General features: G+C 46.4%; 1 protein-coding gene across 5 annotated transcripts in view; it reads right to left on the bottom strand.

Moving 5' to 3' along the window:
• RPH3A (rabphilin 3A) overlaps positions 1 to 23,779 on the bottom strand; it is a 265,679-nt gene that overhangs the window by 88,217 nt on the left and 153,683 nt on the right. For 2 of the 5 annotated variants that reach the window (XM_043901677.1, XM_043901682.1), the window contains exons 1-2: positions 6,278 to 6,661; positions 5,997 to 6,117 (exon numbers count right to left, since the gene is read on the bottom strand). The gene's annotated coding sequence lies outside the window, so the exon portion shown is untranslated. The other 3 variants (XM_043901680.1, XM_043901681.1, XM_043901678.1) reach the window with 3 other exon arrangements.

The raw sequence follows: 23,779 nt of genomic DNA, 5'->3' as shown, positions 1-23,779 counted from the left end.
CATGGTGTAGATGCATTCAAGAGGAAAGGAAGAAAGAAAGAAAGAGAGGAAGAAAGAAGAAAAAGGCAGCTGAATGAACTTAGAAGATTATATTAAGAGATGCGGAGAGATTTTTTTTTTTCTCCCGCTCTCCAAATAAATCTTTCACAAAGCAAACATCATTATGACACTGTCAGATGAATTTCCTCTTGTTGATTGATTGCAGAGGGGTGGGCAAAGCCCCCAGCTTCCTGAGGCCGGTTATCTTGCTCACTAGCTGCATTCCTAAGCTTACAGAGTCTGACACAGCTCCATTACAATGAGATTTAAGTGTGCATTATGTCTTTTTTTTTTTCCCAATCACACTAGTACACATTATGTCTTTAAAAGTAATGACAGCAGGACAATTACTTCGAAGAAACCACAGTGACCTTGCATGCGCAGTCTGGTGCCTCAGCACTGCACACTGGCCCCCCGCTTTTCCCTGGCCCACATGGGAAGTTGTGCTGGACTAAGAGAAACCAAGTCTGTTCCCTGGCCAGGCTGCAGGGGTGATCCTTACCACCTTGACAACAAACCGTCCTATAACCCGAGTCCTTGCATCCTGCCTGAGAAAGAAGCAGCCTTCTAGAGCACTCAGGTTAGCAGGGAATGCTAGGTCCAGCTTGTGCTCCCATGGGAAGTAGAGGGAGCCAGTAGCAGAAAGTTAATGATGTGTCCTGGGGAGGCAACAGACCCAGTTCTCAGACCCTTGGGGCATGTGGAGGGTGGGGGACCATGGCAAAAAGTCTGAAGCTCACAACACACCTAGAACTGTTATAACTAACAGCTGTGAAAGTGTTTTGCATTTCAAATAACTCTTTAATCGGTAGCATTGGCGGTTTAGGAAAACACAGAGCACAAGGCCCTGCACTCAGGGTTTCTAACGGGACGGGTCCAGAATCTGACCCGAGAATCTGCCTTTCCAAACAAGTTATCAGATGATACTGATACCGCTGCGGGTGGGGATGGGAGGTGGCGAGGACCGTACTCTGAGAACCACCAAGTCAGATGAACCACCCAGTTCAGGTGAATCAGTCTCTTGAGCACTGAGAGCTTTTTAGAGCAGAATGTGAACCCAGCAACGTTGGTCTTTCTCTGCCATTTGCCCTCCCAGGTAAAGCCGCAAGCTTACTTTGTGCAAATGCTGTTTCTCACTCACAAAAAGCTTTTCAAAAAGCTCCCCTCACTTTTCAGAAAGGATTTTACAACTCCTCCTCACTAAAGTGTAAGTGACTAATAAGGCAGGATGCATTATTCCACCCCAAAAGCATCTGCTCTTCATCCAAGAGCAAAGCCTAAAGACAAAGAATGAAACTTTAATGATGGATTTTCACATATCAGTGAGCTGAGTGTTTTAGGGTGATGAAGGAAGCCCTCTTTGTACTAAAACCCGTCCCCTCCCTGAAAAGATCACATTTTGTAGGCAGTCACTTACTTTATCTAAGTCCCAAAGGGATTGTCTTTGTCACTATTATTTTTTTTGCCAATGCCCACCATGGTGCCAGGCATACTATAAGTACTCAATAAATGTATGACATATGGATAAATGTCAGCTAACTCTTTGATAAGAGAGAAAGGCCAGTTCTTTGCCTGTAGCAGATCTGAGATGAAAGCTAACCCCTTTTAAACGCTTCACCAATGACTCACCATAATGAACCAATGCTAACTAGGGACCTACTGTATGCAGGTCACTGGCTGGACCATAGGCTAAAGGCATCTCTCCAAACTGACCAGTTCACTAGTCAATCAAGTTTTCATTCATTCATTCACTCATGCAAGTCATTGCTGAGCACCTGCAGTGCTAACGGTGACTCTAAAAAGGAAGGGGGCACAGCTTTGGCCCTAAGGACCTTGCCCTGTAGCATCTTGGGAGCTGTATGTAGGGACACCCACCGTGGCAGGGGAAGCACCAACGCAGGAAGGAAGGGAAAGCTCAAGTCTCCTAGGAAACACCCCTGGGCTCCAAGCTGGTGAGTAGAGATGATTCAGCAAAAGCCTCCTAAGGCTTCCAAGAACAAAGGACAGAGTAGTCAGGAGGGCTTCTCCCCCAAATGCCCTCCTCCAGGGCCTGCCCACCACACTCACGACTGCCCTGTTTCCTTGGGGCCGCAAAGACTTCAAGAAAGGTGGTCATTATGCCCATTTCATGGGTGGATAAACTGAGGTCTGCCACCCCCACCCCCCGGCAACTGCACAAAGACCACGTACTAATAAGTAAGTGGAACTGGAAGTCCCCTATCTCCACGCCATGTCCTCTCTCTCCTGGGTCCCAGAGTTGTTTGCCTGGCACAGAGGAGTCCCCTTTCTCTATCCTAACTCAGTCTTATTCAGGTCAGGGGTGACTTCACTGCTACCATCACCAACAGCATCCCCATCACTCGCCTTTATTGGACACTTACTCCTTGCCAGGCTCAGTGAGAAGCGGTTTGCAAACATTAACTCAAAATGCTCACAGTTCCTTTATTATCCTCACTTTAAAGATGGAGAAACTGAAGCCCAGAGAGGTGACATGACATAACTAGGAAGTGCTAGAACCAGGATTTAAGCTCAGGAAATCTATTTCCAGAGCCTATGCTCTTTACCCACACTGTGCTCCCTTACTGCATCTGAGGAAAATGAGGCTCAGAGAGGTTTAGGGTCCGCCTGAAGTCGCACAGCAACCAAGCACTGGAGCCAGGATTCAAACTCAGGTCTGGTTGCTCCCAGCATCTCACACTGCAGCCCCTAGAGGCTAAAAAGGCTGGTTAAAGAAACAGGGGTGGGGAACAGGAAGGAGAGGTGGCTATTTTTGTGGTACCTCCTTCACTCTCCTAGCACATCAAGGATCTCCATCCTGGGTGGCAGCTGAATAATTTAAGCTCATCACTCCAGCCCACCACTACTGGGTCCCGGATTTATTTTTATCCCAGGTTACAGCCACAGTGCTTAACAGAAATAAACCATGCTGTTTGCTTCTCATCGCCTTTACATCAACTCCTGATTTGTCTGCATTCATGACCAGCTCCCAACTTGAAGGGGATAAAGAGCAGAAGATAAGCCCATATGTCATGGTGGTTTTTATTAGAAAGTGTCAGATTCTCTATGACCCACAGAGAGACAGATAGAGAGGGTTAAATAAAGAGTAAATAACTCAGCCTACAAATAGACCCCCAGAGCAGCCACTCTGACCAGACCCACAGCCTTAGATAGGCAGCCAGGATGTGTACAGGTAGCAAGAAAACAAAAGGCACAGCAAGCCGGGGAGACTGACCTCCCAGGCCACCGTTTCAAACTGCAGAATCTCTGGCCACTGCCTCCCTCCCACCACTGAGGAAGGAAACGTCCGCATTTGTCCCCACAGCTATGCTTCCTGATCACCTCACAGGACAGAAAATTGGGAAGAAGCTGCTGAAGGTCCTCCCCCTGCACCCCGGTTGGGGCAGGGGAGTGGCGGCTGCTGGAGCCAGGAATGATGGCAGGATGCCTCGTCCTTGTATCTTGCTGTGCATGACTCACTGTGTGGTCTTGGGCAAGCTGCCTGCCCTTCCAGACCCCCTGAAGACTAGATCAGAGGTTCTGAACTCGAGGTCCTCAGGTGGGCTATAGGGTATAGGCCTCTTTCCAGAGTGGAGGTTCTCAAAGGGATCCTTGGTGTCTTTCTGGGATAAGTCTCTAGAGGGCTTTCAAGCGCTGCCAGATCTGGATGTCTATGTAACTGAAGCCACAAACAAATAAGACCCCTCTCCAGCTGAGCACAGGATTCTAGGAACCTAGGGAAGTTCTCACAAGAGCCAGTCTCCATCTGACTCACCCAGGCAAAACCTGCTCAACACATCTGATAAATTCCCAAACACAGGGCTAACCCTTCCTAGAAGCATGAGTGTGCACATGCACAAATATACATAGTCAATACTCATCACACAGTTATAGAGCCTCAGAGATGGAAGCGGCCTTGGGGTCACCTAGACCAGCTACTTCATAGCACAGATGGGGAAACTGAGGCCCAGAAAGGGGAGGCAGAGCTGGGGCTGAGACCCAGGTCTCCTGATCCAACTCCAAAGCTCTTTCCAGAAGCTTCTGTTTCCCTTATGCTGGTGCACCACAATGCACCAATTCAAATGTGATGAGGGGGGAGGGACGGCAGCCTCTTGGATCTTAACCACCCCCAAGGAAGTAAGGATGGGAGGCAGCAAGTAGATGTTCAAAAAGCACCCATGGGTGGACAACCCAGTCCCAGCTACCTCAGGGGGGTTGGCCTGCCCTGCATGGCTGAACCAGTGGTTATCATATGTATGTGTAACTGAATCACTTTGCTGTACCCTTGAAACTAATGCAACACTGCAAATCAACTCTGGTTTTATATATATATATATATATTCACTCCTACACTGGATGGTTATATTGCATTGGCTGGTTATATTGCCCCAGCCCCTAAACTTCCCTGTAATCCAGCAATTAAAGAGCTAACACTCAGCACAGCAGGAACCCCTGAGATCCCCCACCCCAGGACCCCAGCCATGGTCCAGTCTGATCAGTTAGTGCCAAAGTTCAAAATTTTAAATATCACCCATGGGCCGATCTGCAGCTCCTTATTTGAACCAGATTTCCCCACATTCATCATTCACACTTAGGTTTCCCAAGCAGGAGACAAAGGCAACTTCCTCCCCAAGGTCACCCAGCAAGGAAAACCTGGGAATTCTGAGGACCAACTCTTTGGTACTAATCACCAAGCATCCTTTCCCACTGCCTCACATATCATGTCCTGCCTGAGCAGTTATATGCCTTGGGATTTTGGTGTCCCCACTTGGCTCTGCGGCTGGAGAAATTGACTGAGTGGGCCCTGCTTACGCTTGCCAGTTTTGGGGACTGATGTTTTATTCCTCCCACCTCCAAGAATAAGAACTGGAAGAGGAAATCCTCGGGGAGGGGGTGGCCCCTGAGATAATAGTGAAGATGCTAAAAATAAAGACATTCATTTCCAGAAAGGTAGATATAATCAAACCAGGAAGCAAAGCAAATCCCCTTTTGACAGGTCACAGATTAGCAGCAAAGGCTTTTAAAATTAAATGTGAGTTTTGGATTCAGTTATAAGGGACCTCCCCCTCCCACTCACTAACAGGTTGGTGAGGCTGATCCCATCAGAATAAAGAAACTAGAGCAGGGTATGGTCTGTCCTGGAACAGATCTGAAGCTGGAGCCTGAAATCCTTCCCCAGAAGCTGAACAAACCTTATTCACTCCTTTTCCTACTCTGAGACAGGCTCAAGGATGAAACCCTCTGTGTAATCACTTACAGGTTATACCACCTGTGAAAATAAAACCCTGTCTGCTCAGCAGACAGCTGGCTGCTCCCCTCTGACCTGCCTGACCACTCATTCCAAGAAAAATCTGATCCTTTCATGTTTCCCAGATCTCTCATCTCAGGAAACTGTGAACAGGCAAGCTTGCACAAAACCACCACAATTAAATTACTCAGCTGTCCTTGGAAGATGGTACAATCTGCACCCGGTCCTATGCAAGCTTCACTTGGCATGCTAGGTTACCCTAGGCAAGGGTTAACCATCCAGCCATAAGTGATCCTCTCTCATCCAGAGTCAAGGTGCCCATCCACTAGATCAGAATACCCAGAGACTGTCCATTCCAAGCTGGCCAGCACCACAAAGGGTTAATTCACTCAGAGAACTGCTGGCTACTTTCAAAAAGCTTCTGTTGCAAGGGAGAGGACAAATTGGGCAGAAGCCACAATTTTGATTGCATTGCCTAAAACATGAGCATATTTTACCCCTACCCTGGGCAGTGAGCCGAAATCTCATTTGGCTTTGGGGTGCCTCTTAGGCAATCAAACACTGCAGAATGTGGGCAAATAAACGTGGTCATTCCTTAACACCCTTTCCCTCCCACCTAACCTCTATCCCACCAGGTCATGTACACATCTCGTTGCAACTGGGACTCCAATACCCCTAGTCCATTTTCACAATTGAGAAGAATATCACTTACCAAGACACCAGAGGATTGCAGGGGGAATGGGCGAGCCAAATTCTTGCCAACTCCTCTCTTCTCTGATGGGTGGGAAGATGCTAACTCTGGATGACTTGGTTTGAAAGCTCAGTGGAGGTGCCTGAAAGAAAATTGTTCATTTGACTTTCCTACTGTTCCCAAAATAAAGTCAAAGCAACTGCACACACACACACACACATGCGCGCACGCACACACACACACACACATACACACACAGCAACTATCCCTAAATCACGCAGGTCCAAGATGAAAAGAAATACCACTGCCAGAAGAGGAGAAAACTCCGACCAGTCAGTCGAGGTAAAGACAGTGGCTCCCTCAGCCTGCCCTCCACATGGATGAAGGTTTTCACTCTCTGAATCTCTCTTTCTCTCTCTGTCCTCTCCCTTTCTGTCTCTCTTTCTCTTTCTTTCTGTCGTCCGCGTAGGCAACTCCGGGGCTGCTGGCAGTAGACGAATCAATCGCTTCCCCGGTGCGGGAATCAGTGGCGGCTGTCACCACTGCTGCAAAACCCGGTGTGAGGCAAGGGAGGGGGCAGCAGTTTCCCAGAGCAGGGGGAGCCAAGCCTGCCTTCCGCCCCCCGCCGTAATTTATGTGTGAGGTGCCTGGGGAAAGAGGGGTGGGAGCCCGGGAGGTGAGATTGGGCGCACCAGAGATCCTAGCTGGTGGAAATGGCAATCGGGAGATTGGCGATCAGCACCGCGGACAGCGCTAAAATGCGGCGGCGGAGGGGATGGGCGGGAAGCGAACCCTCAGGCTGCGAAGTTAAGTAATTGGATGGTTAGAGCAGAAAAGGGGGAGAGTCCAGGGAAGGTGGGGGTGGGGGAGTGGCGGGGAACGGGATTTCTCGAAATCACACAGTGAAGTCAGTGACAGCCTACCTACCACACACTTGTTCTAATCTTGTCGTTCACTCTCAGAGCAAAGAAGCTGTAACTTTACAGCCCTTTTTCCACATACGCCCCCAGACCTTCACTGCTTGCTCAGGAAAGAGTTTGACCCCAGTGTGGGAGCCTCCAAGTGGCTCCTCCCCACCAAATCAGCCTAGCTGACCTGTCCTCACCCACATTGCTGCAGATTTCTGACCTGTACCTCAGGTGCCTTGAAAATCAGGGCAGGAAGATGAGGCTTAGGAAATGGAAATTTCTATGGGGCAGGATGGCTTAGTTGAATAAGCACTTGACAGGTTTCTGGAACCAAGTCGAGCCCCCATACAACCTTGGAAAAGTCACTTAACATCTCCAAGTCTTATCTGCATAAAATGAGCATATGACTACGCAAAAAGTTAAAAAGCAACAATAAGAACATCCAAGTTGTGGGCTGCTATAACCCCATGATCCATAATCTGTCCTGTGATTCAAATGTCTTGACAGAAGGAGAAAGGAACTGACAGCCAATCCAGAATGGTATATGCTAGCCTCACCTTTCAGTTCATGGTTTGAGTGGGATGAAGTTGGGAAATTATAGAAGGTCTAAATCAGACAATTGAGCCATGGCCAAAGACCTAAACCCCAAAGACCCAGATTCATCTTCTGAAGTGAAATCACTATACAGACAAGAAAATAAAATCATTAAAAGGAGAAATACATAAAGAGAAATTGACTGAACTTTCCTGGTAGTACAGTGGATAAGAATCTGCCAGTCAATGTAGGGGACATGGGTTCAATCCCTGGTCCAGGAAGATTCCACATTCTGTGGGGCAACTAAGCCCATGCATCACAATTACTGAAGCCCATGTGCAAAGCCTGTGTGATGCAACATGAGAAGCTACTGCAACGAGAAGCCCGCACGCCACAACTAAAGAGTAGCCCCCACTCTCTACAACTAGAGAAAACCCGTATGCAGCAAAGAAGACCCAGTACAGCCAAAAAAATTAAAATATATATTTTTTTTAAAAAGAGAGAAGCTGATTCCCATGGCTTCCAACATTCCAGATCTCAATAGGTCTTATTCCTGCTTGTTGGGAGGAAAGGACAGGAAATCTCAAATACACCAGGATCTGTTTAGAACTTCTCAGCAAAGTGAATTAGAACCCTGTTCACTGTGGACCTTCCTCTAGACAGTCCCACTGAGGGGGCCCAGAGTGAACTACCACATTCGTCACCTAATCCCCTCCTTGAAAAGTAAGGCTTAAAATGTCAGGATCTTAAAGACCATTTAGAGCTTCACTTTATCAATGATCATGATGATGGTGATGATGGTGATGGTGATGATGATGGCAGCTGTCATTTTATTGAGAACCAACTACACACAAGCCCTTTGGCTAAGGACTTTACATGTGTCATTTCCTTGAATCTTTACCATGACCTTTTGAGGGAACTATTATTACTCCCATTTTACAGTTGAGGAAACTGAGACTCAAGAAGTTAAGTCTCTTGCATAATGTTACACCAGAAATGTCAGACATAGGATTGAAATCCAGGGTTGTATAATTCCAAAGCCCATGCTTCAGGATGCCTCTCTCAGAGTCAAGTTCAAATGAATTCTACAATTCTTTGGCAGGACTTCACTGAATCTTTTCTAGAAAGATCCTATGACACAAGTTCAATGCCCTCATTTTGCATATGGAGAAACTGAGTAACAGAGAGAGACAGTGGCTTGCCCATAGCTAAAAAGATAGAAAGTAGCAGAGTTGAGTCTGGACCTTAGGCCTTTCAGATGCCAAGGCCTGTGTTCCAGCGTCTAGAACAGTATCAGGTACATGTTTCAGTAGACATCTGAAGACTGATTCAAGAAACCCACATAGGATGACGATGGTGGAATCAGAATCCAATTAATTCCCAGGTCTTTTGGCTCCCAGTTCCAAGGAATGTCTACCCACCTCCCCCCACCTCGCAGCTTCCCTGGCCTTAGGCACATGTTCTGGGAAGGTCTGTCATGAATTCAGATCACCCTTAGGAAACGAAAATAGCTACCACCTGCTAAATGTCTAGACATCTGCCACCTGTATTAAGCACTTTATGGTTGCTAACTCCAATCTTTATAACTATGAGGTGGGTGCTATTATTGTCCCATTTTCAGCTGATGAGACTGAGACTCAGGTGAAGTAAAGCCCCGAAGCTCACACAGCCAAGAAGTGGCACAGGCAGAAATGCAAATCTTGGGTCTGTCTGATTCCAGGGCCTCTGTTTTTGCTACCCTGATAGTTTTTTCTCAAACTGGCCCCCTTTCAAGAGGCCCCTGTTGGAGTGTAAGTGAGGTCTGAGTTCCACCACGCCCCCCCCTCCACCCCTGCTTTCAACCTGAGCAGTTGCACTTTTAAATGTTTTGCATACTGGGCATCTGCCCAAGTCTTCATTGGAACAAAGCTTTGCAGCAAAATTAAAAAATAATAATATGGTTGAAACCAGAGCTCTGCACCTTTCCCAGTGACCATGCCATCTAGGAACCAACTCTGCCTTCTCAGATTTTGCCTCCAGCCTCCCTACCTCCCTGGTCACCATCTTCAAACCCCTCTTCCATTCTGAGAGCTTCTGGAGAGAACTCTTCATTCAGAGAACCAGCTGCGGCTGTGAGCTCTGGCAGCTCTGCAGCAGGGAGATGCCTGGACACCAGACACCCCAAGGCTAACTAAGCCCAGCCAGGCTCTGATCCTCTCAAGGATGGAGCACTGCAAAGGAATTTCTCAGGACCCTGGATTCAGCAAGCTGTCCTGGCCTGTCCTTGTGCTGCTGAGACCAGAGGCAGCCCACTAAGACTCTCCATCACCGCCAGCATAGACAAACAGTGGTGACGGTGGTGGTGACTGTAACAAGAGCTCCCCAGTGTGTGCTGGGTGACTCGTATGACCATGCTGTTATGTCGTCCTCACAACAATCCTGTGTGTTAAGACGGCAATTGTTTTATTTCCATTTTAAAAAATGAGAAAACTGAGGCTCGGTTGCCTGAAACAACTAGCCCTTTAGTTCATAAATGGTACCACTGGGATTTGGACCGAGGTTTATAAGTATTACGTTACATGACATCCTAGTTTAAATTGCTGCTTCCATTTTTTTTACGTGCATATGATTCACCAGCTGACATGTTTTATCACCCCAGCAATATTCACGACTTGTAACAGTGAAATGAGGTTGTACTGCATTATTTGCCCATCTTAGAGATGAAGAAACTGGACACAGAGAGCCCAGGTGATGTGTCTAAGGTAAGACAGCTAGGAAGAGATGGGGAGGGCAGGATGTGAATCTGAACAGTCAATCTCAGGGGCCGTGTGCTCTTCTGTCTCCCGGCGAAATGGTGCTGAGTCTGTCCAGAAAGAGCAAATATTCCCATTTCACTTGGTGAGTGGGGCAGAATAACAGCCCTCAAAGATGTCCACGGGCTAATCCTCAGAAGTGGTGAACATGTTACCGTATGTGGCAAACGGCACTTAGCAAGTATGTTAAGGATCTTGAGATAAAGAGATTACCCTGAGTTATCTGGGTGGACCCAGTGTAATCACTACTGTGTTATAAGGGGAAAGGGAGGCAGGAGGATCAGACAGGAGAGGTGATAATGGAGTAGAGGGTTGAGAGAGGTGGGGAGAGAGAGGGAGATGGAGAGAGAGCGAAGAAGGAGAGGGAGAGAGAAATAAAGAGAAACAGAGGGAGGGAGGGATGGAGAAGGAGAGAGAGAGAGAGAGCGAGCTGTGTTATTGGTCTTGAAGATGGAGGCTGCTGCTGCTGCTGCTGCTAAGTCACTTCAGTCGTGTCTGACTCTGTGCGACCCCATGGACGGCAGCCCACCTGACTCCTCTGTCCACAGGATTCTCCAGGCGAGAGTACTGTAGTGGGTTGCCATTTCCTTCTCCAGAAGATGGAGGAAGGGGCCACAAAGCAAGGAATGAGGGAAGCCTCTAGAAGCTAGAAAAGGCAAGGGAACAGATTCTCCTTGAGAGCTTCCAGATGGAGCACAGCCCTGCCAACACCTTGATTTTAGCACTCTGACCTCCAAAACTGTAAGACAATAAATCCGCGTTGTTTTAACCCACCAAGTTTGTTGATACTTGTTACGGCAGCCATAGGAAACCCACACAGCAAGTCTGCTGGAGGACCCTACAATAAGAAACCCAAGGCAAACCAGCCTCGGAATCACACCTGAGCCCCCTCTTGGCCAGAGGACCCGGGCTTCAGTCATATCACTGCCTGTTCTAAACAGTACAGTGTACATGTGTGTGCAGGTGTGCACGTGCACACACGACTGTACATGAGTGCACACAGAAGGAGGCCCTACAAGAGAGAAGATTCATGCTCAAAGCCTCAGCCCAACCACCAAGCTCTGTCGCTGGATGGCACTGGCAGGGCACGACATGTGTTATTCACTCCCTCCTCCTCTTTTTTTAAGAGCCTCCAGGGAAAAGCTATCATCCGGACCACAAAAGAGAAGACATGTCACAGGGCAGCTTTCCAGGAGCACAGCTCATCACAGGGGATCAGTCAAAGACAAAACAAGTAGACGGAGCAGAGAGACAAGCGAGCAAGAGAAAGAGAAAGAGCTAAAGAGGGAGAGAGAATTGCTGGGTTCCTTTCACAATTGCTTTGTGCCCTGGGAGATCCTGTCCCACCAGGAAAGGGACAAATCTTAGGAAAGCCCATTAGTCCCCTTAGGAGAAAATATGGCTAAGTACAGGAGAGATGCTGCAGGACTTGACAAGATAAGCTTTTAAAACAAATCAACAAGTATTACTTATTAACCAGTCGATTTGGTGTTATCAGGCAAGGTACTTCTAGGAGAAAGAAACTTGGACTTGCCTTCTGGTGCTATGAGCTTGATCCTGGGCTCCCCTCACTCACCAGCTGTGTGACCCTGGGGAGGCCACTTGAACATTCTGAACCTCAGTTTCACCAACTATAAAATGGGACTGCAAGACCCTTCGCACCTACCTGCAAATGTGGCTAGGACATTTCATTGAGCTAATGAATGTGGATGAGTGTTATATACTCAAAAAAAATAGCAGTTACTATTTATTAAGCACCTACTATGTGCTGGGTGCTTACCTAGGCTCATTTTTTCCTCAAGGAGTGCAGTTAAACACCCAGCCTCAAACTACTACTGGTGCTGGAGGAAGGAGCATCAGCAGAGACAGTATAACGAAATGGTTAAAAGGCCAGGCTTTAGGGTAAAGCTAGCTCGGTTCCAATCTGGCTTTACCACATACAAACTGTGTCCTGGAGGAAGTTACTCAACCTCTCTGTGCCTCAGCGTTCCCATGAGCGAGGTGGAGACTGTAGCAGTATCTCTTCATATGGCTGTCATTAACTAATGTATGTAAATCCCTTAGCATGCCTGGCATACAGAAAATCCCGTGTGTAGCATTGTTGCTTACTATTGTTACTATAGTGATGATGATTATTGTTGAAGAGAGGCGTTTTCCAAAGGGTGATACATGCTGTGCTGAGGTGAAAAGGGTCATGTTAGGTGGCCTAGAGACACATTTTTTAAAGGTTTAAATGTTATATATTTATTTTAAAGTGCATCAGAAAAAATACTGTATTTCCATTTCCAGTAGTGACATAATGTTTTCTTCTATGCAAGTATACTTAAGTTGAAGCAATGTTAGGCAAAAATAGGTTTGATTTTCTCTTCTATTTCCAGCACTTCTATAGCATTACCTGCCCTGAATCCATCCTCTAAACATGCTAGATTTACCTAACTGCCCTGCCCCCAATACCTTTAGCAACTGCATCTCTCGTGGATGGGGGTCAGGAGCTCCAGTTACTCCAGGAAACCCAGAAGCATGGTCTAATGACAATAAAATAAAGAAAGAATGCAGAATCTTTGCACTCACAGGCCCCCTCCAGAATATGCTCCTGGTCTATAACAGATCAGTTCAGTTGCTCGGTGGTGTCCGACTCTTTGTGACCCCATGGACCCCAGCACTCCAGGCTTCCCTGTCCATCACCAACTCCTGCAGCCTGCTCAAACTCATGTCTGTCAAGTTGGTGAAGCCATCCAACCACCTCATCTTCTGTCGTTCCCTTCTCCTGCTGGCTATAACAAAGAAATAACACTTATTGAAGACTAACCATATGTTAGTCCCTCATATGAGCTCCTGAAATATAGCCTACTCCCTGGGTCTAGCATACATTATAACCCATTCTCCATCAGACTGGATGCCTCAAGAACACGGTTCAGTCTTGAGTGTCTCTAAGTTCTCAGGGCCCAGACCACTTTGATATTTTGTTTGTTCTGCATGTGGACTTCCCAGGTGACACTAGTGGTGAAGAACCCACCTGCCAGTGCAGAAGACATAAGAGATGCAGGTTTGATCCCTGGGTTGGGAAGATTCCCTGGAGAAAGGAATGGCAACCCATTACAGTATTCTTGCCTGGAGAATCCTTATGGACAGAGGAGCCTGGCTTAGAACACATGCAGTGCTGAATAAGTGAGTTATTCTTAGAATGTTTAATATTTGTATCTTTTATTTTACTGAAATCTCAGAAAGAGAGTATCTGACCACCTGAAATTGCACATATAGTTGTAAATGGCATATGACAGTAGGTCATGGGATTCTGCAAGGGGCCCTACCTATGTCTTCAAGATACAGCTAGCTTTGAACAATTTTAGAAGGACATGTGCTAGATCATCATCCAAGATGATCAATACAGAGTTGCTGGCTGCAGGGGAGACCAGAGCTAGGAGAGGCCAGGAAACTCGCCCGAGGAATGAGATTTTACGCTGCTTAAATTTGGACAAGTGGAAAGAAGAGCTGAGTGAGGAAGAGCAGCTTGAGAAAGAAGCTCAGCTGTCCTGACGCCCACTAAGGCATGAGGGATGGAGGGGACTGACATTTGCTGGGAGAATCCACATTTTCACAAGAAGCTTTAAGCTCCGGGGTTTCTTTTTTTGTTGTTGTTGTTGTTTTTTTAAAGAATGAATCCATAATGGAAGGATCCCAGGCACTCTGATTGAAAGTGGGGAGGTCAGGAGAGGCAGAACTGTAGCCTGTTAGGTCTTTCAAAGCACACCTCCAAGAATATCCTCTCAAACCCTGGTCTGGCTTTCCTCTTAAAATAAATAAACCAGATTCCTCACTTCTGCTGAGAACAGATATCTGTTGGTATCTTCCATTCATCAGCCAGTATCAGGGAGGAAGCAAACGGAAAGTTTGGAGTAGGAAATGGCAACCCACTCCAGTATTCTTGCCTGGAAAATCCCAAGGACAGAGGAGCCCGGCAGACTACAGTCCATGGGGTTGCAAAGAGTCAGACACAACTGAGGACACACATACTCAAAGGGAAAGTTGGCTCCTCATGAAGTGACTCAGATACTCACCAAGCACCTAGAAGAATGACTGAAAGGGAATTGGTCTTGGGTCCCACCTCTTCCACTCACTGGCTGTGTGACCTTGAGCAAGTCACTTCATCTCTCTGAGCCTTAGCATCCTCATCTGTAAAATGGGACAATACTAATACCTACAGCATATGTCTAAAGGAATAATTCAATGAGAAAAAATATGTGGCTTGATATAGTCTGTGAAGTGCCTGAAAGTGTTAGTCACTCAGTTGTGTCCAACTCTGTGACCCCATGGACTGCAGCCCATCAGGCCCCTCTGCCCATGGAATTCTCCAGGCAAGAATACTAGAGTGGGTTGCCATGCTCTCCTCCAGGGGATCTTCCTGACCCAGGGATCGAACCTGGCTCTCCTGTATTGCAGGTAGATTCTTTACCAGCTGAGTCACCTGGGAAGCTCCTGATATGATATGATAGTCGTTCAGTCTTGTCCAACTCTTTGTGACCCCATGGACTGTAGCCTGTCAGGCTCTTCTGTCCAAGGGAATTCTCCCAGGCAAGAATACTGGAGTGGGTTGCCATTTCCTTCTCCAGGGGATCTTCCCAACCCAGGGATCAAACCCAGGTCTCCTGTGTCTCCTGCGTTGCAGACAGATTCTTTACCACTGAGCCACCAGGGAAGCCCCTGGCACATAGCAAATGCTCAGCACATTAGTTGTTGCTATTGTTATTATTATCCTCATCTTATTTTTTGTTTTATCATTACCTTCTGCCAGATACTGGGGATACTGAAAGGAGTAAGATTCTACCCTTTCATGCTACAGGCCAGATGGAGAGACAGAAAAGTGTCCCCCAAATTACAAAACAGTATATGACAAGCCTATAAAAGAGCCGCAGGATGCATGCTACAGACAGGACGCTTGTTTCTGTTCTGTGTGTGCGGTGGAAAGAGGTTGAACAAGGTTACCTCCACGGGAGTCAAGGGAAGCGGACGGGTGGGAAGGGGGGCATGCCACGTGACTAACCTCCCAGTGCCCCAACTGTCCCTCCCTCCCCTCCCCAGTACTTGCTCCAACATCTGGGAGCATCTCTCCTCCAAGGAAATTTCTCAAGATCACACTTACGTAATCCTAACATGACACGACAGATATCCGGAAGGCTTGCAAAAGGAAGAGGCTGGTTCTCTCCAGCAATCCCATTTGGCCAAGCAGGCAAGGCAGTGAAAAGTGCTGTGGAAATGGTGAGAGGCCGTTTTTCAGGAAGCAGGCTGGCGATCAGATTAGCCGACTGGTACCCAGCAATGTACATTGATACAGCCTTCCTGGAGGGTGATCTAGCACTAAAGTGTCCAAAACCTTAAAAATTATATGCACCTACCATTTTGACCCCTGAGAGTCTCTTAAAGAATTTAACCTAAATAAACAAATAGATGAATGTACAGAGATTACAGAGATGCTGAAGCCCCGATACTTTGGCCACCTGATATGAAGAGCTGACTCACTGGAAAAGACCCTGATGCTCGGAAAGATTGAGGGCAGGAGGAGAAGGGGATGACAGAGGATGAGATGGTTGGATGGCATCATCAACTCAATGGACATGAGTTTGAGTGAACTCTGGGAGATGAAGGACAGAGAAACCGGGTGTGCTGCAGTCCATGGGGTCGCAAAGAGTTTGACACAACTTAGTGACTGAACAATAACAGAGACTATCATCATGACAATGTTTATCATGATGACAAATTGGAAACAACCTAAATATCCAATAGTAGGGCGGTCGTTTAAATAAACTGTGGTATGTATGAGAAGAGCTGACTCATTGGAAAAGACCCTGATGCTGGGAAAGAGTGAAGACAAAAGGAGAAGGGGGTGGTAGAAGATGAGATGGTTAGATAGCATCACTGACACAATGGACATGAATCTGAGCAGACTCTGGGAAGTAGTGGAGGACAGAAGGGCCTGGAGTGCTTGCTGTCCATAGGGTCACAAAGAGTTGGACACAACTTAGCAACTGAACAACAGCAACAAAAATATTTCATACCAGGGGAGGTGAAGCAGTCCCACACTGATAGTTTTGGTATAACCCCCAAAAGATATAGTCTTCATATTAAAAAAAAAACAAACAAACACAAGGCACTTCTCTGGTAGTACAGTGGTTAAGACTCCATGCTCCCAATGCAAGGGGCACAGGTTCAATCCCTGGTCAGCGAAGTAGATCCCACATGCCACATAGCATGACCAAAAAAATTTTTTTTAATTTTTAAAACGTACAAAATGGTATATATGGCTTGAAAGTGAAAGTCACTCAGTCATGTCCGACTCTTTGCAACCCCATGGACTATACAGTCCGTGGACTTCTCCAGGCCAGAATACTGGAGTGGGTAGCCATTCCCTTCTCTAGGGGATCTTCCCAACCCAGGGGTCGAACCCAGGTCTCCCACATGGCAGCAGATTCTTTACCAGCTGAGCCACCAGGGAAGCTGAAGAATACTGGGGTAGTTAGCCTATCCCTTCTCCAGTGGATCTTCCTGACAGGAATCAAACCGGGGTCTCCTGCATTGCAGGCAGATTCTTTACCAACTGAGCTACCCCATTAATTACTACGGTTCCTGGGAAGACAGAAATGCTGGAAAAATCCTTCTTTGTGCACCTTATATCCCTCGTTCAAAGTTCTGGCCAGTCATTCATTTACTCACTCAACAAACATGCTGAGAGCCAACTTGATTGCCAGATGCTAGGGATATAGAAGGATGCAAAAGTGTTACCATCCTTGCTCTTGCCAAGCTTACAGACTCAAAGATCACTTCCTCTAGGGAGACCTCTCTGATAGTTCCTCTTTTCTGATCCCCAGTAGTCCCCCCCCGCCGAGAATTTATGAAGGAGGATAATAGCAATTTCCTAAGATTTTAGCTAAGTTCTTCATTTGCAGGATACTGTTTAATGATTATAGCAACCCTGGAAAATAAGTCCTAGGATTGATCTCCCTTTTTCAGATGAGAAGACTGAGGCTCAGAGAAGCTAATATATTTGTTCAAACTCACACATTAGCAAGCAGTCAAGCAGGGACTCAGCTCACTTCTGTCTGACATCAGAGCCCTTGCCCTTAACTACCGTATTTGTGTTGAGCCAACATGGAAGACCCCGGAACTGCCCTCTCCAGGAGCCTCCCCAACTCCTCCCAACAGGGTTGGACACTCCTTTTCTCTGTGCCCATTGCAAATATCTGGCCACGACAACAGCCTGTCTCCATTTGGATATCCATTGTGATCCAAAACATGGGGGAGACGGACATCTAACCAGCCTAAGTTTCAGGCTTAGTTATCATAACTAGAATTTGTCAGTGGTGAAAGGGATTCTGCAAGAAGCCCCATGTCTTCCAGATGCTGTTCTCTGTGGACAAGTTTAGAAGGACATAGGCTAGATCATCATCACCTGGCAAGACCAAGGCCAGAGTTGCTGGCTGCATCCAGATATCTGTTCCTTGAGGACAGGGGACTACATCTGTCTTATGTACCTAACAAGATAAATACTAAATAAATAGCTGAATGAAAAAACGATTGGGGGCATCATTTTTGCCAGCCATTTATTTCCTAGATAAAAGTTGCTTGATAAAAAGTTTCCTAGATAAAACTTCTCTGGGCTGGATGCCAAAAGCTCACTGAGTCTACTACCATCATCACCATGCTCAGGAAACTGCAAAGACACTGAGCAGAAAGAAATACAGGCCACCCATCCACCCAGGGTCCCACATGGAGGAGGAGGCTTGGAGGAAAGAAGGGGAGTGATGGTTGTGGGGGAGGCCAGCTGAAAGTCTCCTGCCTCAGGGCTGATGCTTCTAAAGCTGCAATCACGTGGGACATTCCTGCTCACTCAGGCAGCAAACCCAGGAACCTCATGCCAGCCCTTTCTAGCACAGGAAACAGAGAGAGAGAGAGAGAGAGAGAGAGGGAGAGAGAGAGAGAGAGAGAGAGCGAGCACGCGCAAGTGAGAGAGAGTGAGCGCCACAGGGAACACGAATCTGGCTGCATTTTGAAAATGCCTGCTGGTTTTTAGGGGGAAATCACGTAATTTCCAGAGGATACTTTTCATAAAAATTTATGTGTCATTCTCAAGTCAACCTCGAGGGGCATCAAAGCACAAAATCATTTCTCCTCATCAGCCCACCCTGATACTGCTGCAATTCATTGCAGGGAAAGGGAGAGGTAATTCTGAGCCTCTCCATTCTCACCTGTAAAATGGGGGCAAGTTTATCTACCTTCCTAGATGTTTATAAGGACCACAAGGGAACTGAAACATATGAAAGAACCCATTGAAAAGCTCAGCAAACAGCAAGTGTTCAAAGAATGCCTGTTCAGTCTGAAGGCTGTAAAAATCACCACTAAACGTCAGTATTGTGTGCTGTGTGCTTAGTCACTCAATCATGTCCAACTCTCTGTGGCCCTGTGGATTATAGCCTACCAGGCTCCTCTCTCCATGGGATTTTCCAGGCAAGAATACTGGAATGGGTTGCCATTTCCTACTCCAAGGGATCTTCCTGACCCAGGGATAGAACCCACGTCTCTTGCATCTCTTGCATTGGCAGGCGAATTCTTTACCACTTAGCACCACCTGGGAAGCGAAACATCAGTGTTATTCCCTTTCAAATGTATGGAGATTTATTTTCGTAAATAAGTCTTTTTATTTTGCAATGATTTCAGATTTACAGAAGAACTGTGAGTCCCCACAAACCCTTCATGTATCTTTTCCTAACATTAACATCTTACATTACATGGTACATTTGTCAAAACTACGAAATTAACATTGGTACAATACTAACTGACTTTTTATGGATTTTACCAATGTCTTTTTTTGGTTGTTTTAGGATCCAACATTGCATTTAGTCATCTCATCTCTTAGTCTCCTTGTCCAAACTGTGAATTTCTCAGTCTTTCCTTCTTCCATGACATAAACACCTGATGAGTACTGGTCAGATGTTTTGCATAACATCTCCCCAATCTGGGTTTGTTTGATGATTCTCATGATGAGACTGGAGTTATGAACTTCCAGCAGGAATCCCTTCTCAACACGTCCCATCAGGGGACATATGATGTCAACATGACTATGTCTCTTTTTCAGACGCCATCCTTAGACTTGCATACAACCCAAATCTTCTTGATCCAGTATTTCTAACTAACTAATCACAGACTCTGGAGCTTTGGGGCTTCCCCAGTAGCTCAACTGGTAAAGAATCTGCCTGTCATGCAGGAGACCTGGGTTCAATCCCTGGGTTAGGAAGATCCCCTGGAGAAGGGAATAGCTGCCCATGCCAGTATTCTGGCCTGGAGAATTCCATGTATAGTCCATAGGGTCTCAAAGAGTTGGACACGACTGAGCGACTTTCACTCACTAACCACAGACTCTGTGACTTCGGGTTTGTTTCTTTGTTTGTAGGGGGGAGGTGGAATTTAATGTGCAATTTATTTATTATTAAGATTCTTTATTTATTTATTTTTGGCTGCACCACACGGCATATGGGATCTTTGTTCTCTGACCAGGGATCAAACCTATGCTCCCTGCAGTGGAACTGTGGAGTCTTAATCACTGGATTTTTAGTTGGAGTATATTTGCTTTGCCAGACTCTGTGGCTTTGGATTTATCTAATCAGCACTGCCCATGGGGCTGGGTGGGGGCAGAGTAACACAGCACAAACAGAAAGGAAAATCAGAGAGGTGACAGGTTCTTTTAAGAGGATATGTCAGTGTCCTACGGTCACTGTAACAAATTACCACCAACTGGATCGCTAAAACAACAGATTTATTCTCTCACAGTTCTGGAGGCTGGAAGTCCTAACCCTGGTGCCAATAAGGCCATGCTGTCTCTTGAAGTGGAGAAGGCAATGGCACCCCACTCCAGTACTCTTGCCTGGAAAATCCCAAGGACGGAGGAGCCTGGTGAGCTGCAGTCTATGGGGTTGCGAAGAGTTGGACACGACTGAGTGACTTCACTTCACTTTTCACTCTCATGCACTGGAGAAGGAAATGGCAACCCACTCCAGTGTTCTTGCCTGGAGAATCCCAGGGACAGAGGAGCCTGGCAGGCTGCCGTCTCTGGGGTCACACAGAGTCGGACACGACTGAAGTGACTTAGCAGCAGCAGCAGCAGCCTCTTGAAGGCTGTAGAGAAGGACCTGTCCATGCCTCTCCCCTCCCTTCCGGTGGCTGCTGACTATCTTTGGCAATCCTTGACTTGCGGCCGCATCGCTCCGATTCCTACCTGTCACCACGTGGGCTTCTCCTGTCTCTTCTTACCAGGATACCAATCACATCAGATTTAGAGTCCACCCCAATCCCCATGGCCAGTCTTAACCTAGCTAATTCTATCTGCAAAGACTCTATTTCAAAATAAGGTTCCAGGTGGACATGAGTTTGGGGTATGCTGTTCAACAGGAGTGCAGACGGGGGATGATAGGTAGGGAGGCAGGTCAGCATCTGAGTCCAGCTCTTCACTGACTAGGGGCTTGGACAAATCATGACCTCTTCTGTCTTACCGTCCCCATCTGTAAAACGGGAAAAGGTGATGATGATCATTATCTGTATCATGGGCATTAATTAAGCTAAGACCTATTATAGCACCTTTTAATCTATGATATATTTTACAAATATGAGTTATTATCTGTGACAGCCATGAGAACGTGCCTTACAAAGCTCCGGCTACAGGAAGCTTAATTGACTGAGGGCCCCAGCTGCTGTGCTCTCAAAACCATTGGTGCAAACGAGGCCACGCTTCCCATGGGCTGTTCCCAGCCAGTAACTGAATGCAGCAGGAATGCTAAAACAGGCCTAATCGGGGAGAGATGGGACTTCTCTGCCAGAGACCGTCAGGAGAGGACTCCTAACACCTTGCTGAAACTTTCTTGCAATGCCTGGAAGTCCAGGACACTCCTACTGGATCTTCCTTCTCTCTCCCCTTCACTCAGAGACTGATGGCTCGCCAAGCCTTCCCAGCTCCCTTGCTATTCCCCGCCCCCCAGGTGTTTCCCCTAATTAAATCCTGGGTATTTAATCCCACCTCGGTGTCTGCTTCCTAAAGGACGCAGACTAGCACATTATCCCGGAAATCACCTGTTACCTTTGCCCGAGCAGCACACATTTCCCTGCTCCTGACTGCCTTTCAGGTAAATCACTTCTCCCCTGTAGTCTGTCCATGAGGTCTGGGTGAAACTGATGCCTCCCTCTACTCCAGAGGTTGGGCCCTGCATAATAAGCCCGACCAATCTTTCTACTGGATTGGCCACAATAGCCAGTGTTTGGTCCAGAGAAGGGCATGGGACTCGATGCAAACCAATGAGATCCCCATCTGAAACCTTGCTAGTGCTCTTAGGAAGAAGGCATACTTTTACACTGGATTGCTAAGCTGGTAGAATATAAATCTAGAGCTGCTGAGGGGCATTTTTGCTTCGCTCCAGCCTGAGACTGAAGTCTACGCAAAACAGAGTGATGTAAGAAACTGGTGCCATTATTTGAGCGCCTGGAACCAGCAATGTCTGAAGCTTCTACATTTGTCCATAATGTAAGCCAATATACTCCTTTCTTGCTTTCTGCTTTTGGATTTTGTTTTGTTTTTGCTTTAGCCTATTTGAGTTGAGTATTCCAACTAAAAAATTAAATTTATAATTTTTCCTGACACCACTCTTCCAAGTGAGGGCCAGAGGATGAGATTGGGGCTTCTAGAGAGGGACTACAAAGTCAAGTAAATATCAAGGATGGACAAAATGGATTCTTTTAATTCTATGTGTGAACTACTTTCAGAGTGTCAGAAGGATTAAAGAGAAAAAAGAAACAACCAAAGAAGCATCAGTGGGAGCCAGTTTGGCATTAGGCTGCTTTTTAAAGAAAGCTTCTCCACAATTAGGATTTCCAAATATAATCCCTCTCTCATTCGACAGAGCCCAGTACCTAGACAGCTACTTCTAAAAATAAGAGAAATAAAATCTGTCTGTTTTCTGATGAATCACAAACACATTTCATCTCTGGCTCTTCTGTCTTGGGGTGGAACTCAAAAGAAGGTGTTTCCCTTCTTATAAAAAAATTAAAATTTGTGGAGATTCCTATCGATAAATTTGTTCTGCTCTTCTCCCTAAATGTAGGTTATTTTTTTTTTGCAGATGCTGGTGCCTACCATTTGGAAAGGAGGCTGATGTTAGGCCCATAACATCACGTTGAGGTTTATCCCACATGGTATCCCACATGGTAAAAAGCATCTTGGCCATTCTTTGCTTGGCAATATACAAGAGCCCCAACAAAACCAAGACTCAGTAATCCCTATTCTCATAGCTCAACTAGGAGCACCCAGCCTGCTGAGGCATTGTGAGCAGGACTATAGAATTTATCAAAAATGCAACCTGTGAGGCATTTCTAACTCAGGGCTCAATATCCCTCCTTTGCAAAAAAAAAACAAAAACAAATAACAAACCATTAATATTTGGCTGCATCATCATTAATTAACATGAGGAGACCAAACCTCACTAAACAATTAATTCCACTTTCTTAAGTAAATGCAGATGGCAAACTAAGGTCTGTCTCATATCAGGACCCTCCTGCCCCTGTTTCAGATGTGTCTCTTTCCCTGGCACAGCTTTGATGGCAAAAAGCAAATGCACCTACTTGTTCTTTAAATAGATCTCTGCCCTGGCTGCCTTGACAGCTAATGGCCAAAGGATGCTAACGCACAGTGGCACCTGTGTTCGAAAAATCAAGGAAGTTTTCCATCAACTGACTTGCTCCTTTATTAAGAGGAAAAGCAATCAGGCATGCAGGAGCAAAGCTCGGCTAGGGGATCTGAACCTCTGAACTGCACTGAGCAGATGCCCAGGGATGAGGAGGACTCAGATCAATAATAATAATAACCTTAATTATTCCCACAACAACAGCAGCAGAAATGGCTATTATTTGCTGAGCACTTCCTGCAAGCCTGGCTCAGAATCACTGCTTTGTATGCATGATCTCACCAAATTCTCACAGTAACTCTAAGAAGTAGGTGCTAATATTATCTTAGCATAACAAGATGGCTGCAAGAAAAAAAAAAAAAATGACCCTAATTCTTCCTTCCTTATACCCACAGTCCTTGCAATATGACTTCACAGTGCAGTGAGATTTTGCAGCTCTGTCCTTTAAGAGATGGAATCAATTTCTCTACTCCTGGAATCAGGTTGGCTTGTGTCTTGCTTTGTCCAATAGGATGTCAAGAGCCTAGAGTTCAGAGGGCCTTGCAATTTCTGCTTCCTCTCTTGAACACCTGCCCAAGAAGAAGCCCAGAGTGTCCTGCTGGAAGATGAGACACCTAGGCTCGTCTTGACCAGTCAGCTCCCTGAGACCCTCAGCCCCTAAGATAGCACAGAAAAACTAGCCAGGCCCTGCCCTGATTGGATTTCCACCCAGGCTCCCCACAGACTAGTGAGCAGTAATAAATGCTTACTGTTAGGTGCCCCTGGGGTTTTGTGATTGTTTCTTAAATAACATTCTTGTAGGAACAGATAACTTGATACAATGAGGAACCTAAGTCACGGAGAGATTAAAGCAA

This window comes from Cervus elaphus, chromosome 5, assembly GCF_910594005.1.
Source record: "Cervus elaphus chromosome 5, mCerEla1.1, whole genome shotgun sequence".
Lineage (NCBI taxonomy): Eukaryota > Metazoa > Chordata > Mammalia > Artiodactyla > Cervidae > Cervus > Cervus elaphus.
The sequence above is the reverse complement of the archived record's forward strand: the minus strand, read 5'-3'. Positions and strand labels throughout refer to the sequence as shown.